Raw genomic sequence first — 2,687 nt, 5'->3', positions numbered from 1 at the left:
TCTCTGCCTCATTTACTTCTGGAGGGCAAAAATAATTGGTAGAGTAGGTAGAAAAATATGGGACAATGTGAAACTATGTGGGTAAATGTGACTTTGATTATTCCAGGCCCTGTTATGTAGCATGATTTCAGTTCTACAGTATACAGATACAGTATATTCCTGTAATATACCAGCATACGGTTTTCAAAAAATTTCAGATCCTAGAGCAAACTGGCCTGAGAAAGCAGTTGTCTGGCTATCAGAAACAAGGGTTTTTTTGATATTAGGTACTCAAAATTTGTTGAATATAGTCTTCTCAGATTGCTGAGGCAGGAGAATTGGTTGAACCTGAGAGGCGAAGTTTGCAGTGAGCCGAGATCGTGCCACTGCGCTCCAGCCTGGGAGACAGAGCAAGACTCCATCTCAAAAAAACAAAAAAAAACAAAAAAAACAAAAATCAGATTGGACTTGGTAGTGAGTTGCTTGTTGGCGTTAACAAGGTTACCAGCACTTCTAATTGTTTGCTAGGAGTCATTACTTCACTTGTTCCTCAGAATTTATTTATCACTAAGTTTTACGCACTCAATGTGCATCGGTGTTAGAAGGAACAGTATGCCAGGCCACACTGCTGACTAAAGTTTGACCTGGGGTAAATCACAACCTCTCTTGAACTTTATCTGTCTGTAGTGTGAGGTGGTTGATCTTACAGCTCTCGTTAGTTATTCTGGCTTTTTTTTTTTTTTTTTTTTTTTTTTTGAGACGGAGTCTTGCTCTGTCACTCAGGCTGGAGTGCCATTGCGCGATCTTGGCTCACTGCAGCCTCCGCCTCCCGGGCTCAAGCAATTTTCCTGCCTCAGCTTCTCGAGTAACTGAGATTAGAGGCACCTGCCACTATGCCCGGCTAATTTTTGTATTTTTAGTAGAGACAGGGTTTCGCCATGTTGGCCAGGCTGGTCTCGAATTCCTGACCTCAAATGATCCACCCGCCTCAGCCTCCCAAAGTGCTGGGATTACAGGCGTGAGCCACTGTGCCTGGCCTCTGGCATTTTATTATCTTAAACACGGGTTTAAATATCACCCACCCCCAGCGCAGTTGGTCACGCCAGAACAAAGACTGGAAGCCCAGTAGCAGGTGAGCCTTGGTGCTGCAGACCGTGCTGCTGTCTTCTTTCTGCTCAATCGTGCAGTGACTGGTCAGGCTCTGCTGTTAACAGTTGAGACATTAGGTAATGCAGTGTTATCCTCTGGAAGTTACTGCCCATAGTAAGTAAAGTGAACTGACCCCTTCCGGAAGGGGTACATGCCATCCAATCCGCATGCATTTGGTCCTCTTTGACAGGAAGGTTATACATGAAAGTGCTAACGGGCAAGCTCTGCCAACAGCATGGATGTGTCACTCCAGAAGTTTCTGGGATGAGAACTAGAGAAATAATCGTTCTTTTAGACAGGGTGTTTTCCATGCAAAAAAACATATATGACTGTATTTCACAAAACCTTAACATCAAGTTTAAGGGCAAATTTTCTGTTTAAACGGACCCCAGATTAGCAATAATTCTGAAGTTCATCTGGTAGACTTCCTGTCTTCGCCTGGGTGGAGGCTCCTCCTGACTGTCCTGCAAGCAGACCCCCCATTACCCAGACCACTGGTCAGCACCCTCACTGTGGCACCCAAAACAACACAATGGATGGAGCACACGGTGGTACCTGCAAACCTGATGTGGAAAAAATATTTTAAAATCCCAAATCAGTGGCTCTTGCCTGTAATCCGAGCACTTGGGAGGCCGAGGCGGGCGGAACACCTGAGGTCAGGAGTTCAAGACCAGCCTGGCCAACGTGATGAAACCCCATCTCTACTAAAAATACAAAAACTGGCCAGGCGTGGTGGTGGGAGCTTGTAATCCCCAGTACTTGGGAGGCTGAGGCAGGAGAATCACTTGAACCCAGGATGCAGAGGTTGCAATGAGCTGATATCGAGCCATTGCACTCCAGCGTGGGCAACGACAGTGAAACTCCATCAAAAAAAAAAAAAATTCCCCAATCGAAAAACAAGAGATGGTACCGTAAGTACATTAGGACATTTTAGTAATTCCTGAAAAATAGAATGGATCAGATCTGAAATGAAACAGCAACAGGAAATCATGACCCCAAACATGTGAGACTGCTGGGGAGATGGGAGTGCTTTGCGGGGAGCCCCAAACTCAAACCCAACCCTTGAGACATGTTGAGGACGCAAGGGTTGAAAAAGTAACTGTTGGGTACTATGTTCAGTATCTGGGTGATGGCATCGTTCATACCACAAACTTTAGCATCACACAACATACCTAGGTAACAGACCTGCACATGTAGCCCCTGAATCTAAAATAAAAGTTGAAAAAAACAAAAACGAAAACCAACCCTAAAACAGTTCCACCATCACCACAAGGAAAAAAATAAAAAACACACTTGGGGTCACTGTGTGCCAGAACTCCAGCCCTGCCATCAGCCCTGAACCCCAGGTACAGAGCAGCTGCCGGGCCTCTGGAAGCAGGGAGCCCCCACACCCTGACAAACACGCCCTTAACAAACCCGCAGGGGCCAATCCCAAGATGTCTCCAGAAACCACAATGTCAAAGTCACTCACTACTGTTAGATTTTATTTCAGAAGCAGCGTGAAGAGGCTACACAGCTCGTGACATGTTTCTTAGAACTCTTTTTCTCAGCCTCCGCAC

The sequence above is a fragment of the Trachypithecus francoisi genome, unplaced genomic scaffold, assembly GCF_009764315.1.
Source record: "Trachypithecus francoisi isolate TF-2019V2 unplaced genomic scaffold, Tfra_2.0 Lachesis_group9, whole genome shotgun sequence".
Lineage (NCBI taxonomy): Eukaryota > Metazoa > Chordata > Mammalia > Primates > Cercopithecidae > Trachypithecus > Trachypithecus francoisi.
This window is presented reverse-complemented; position numbering follows the sequence as displayed.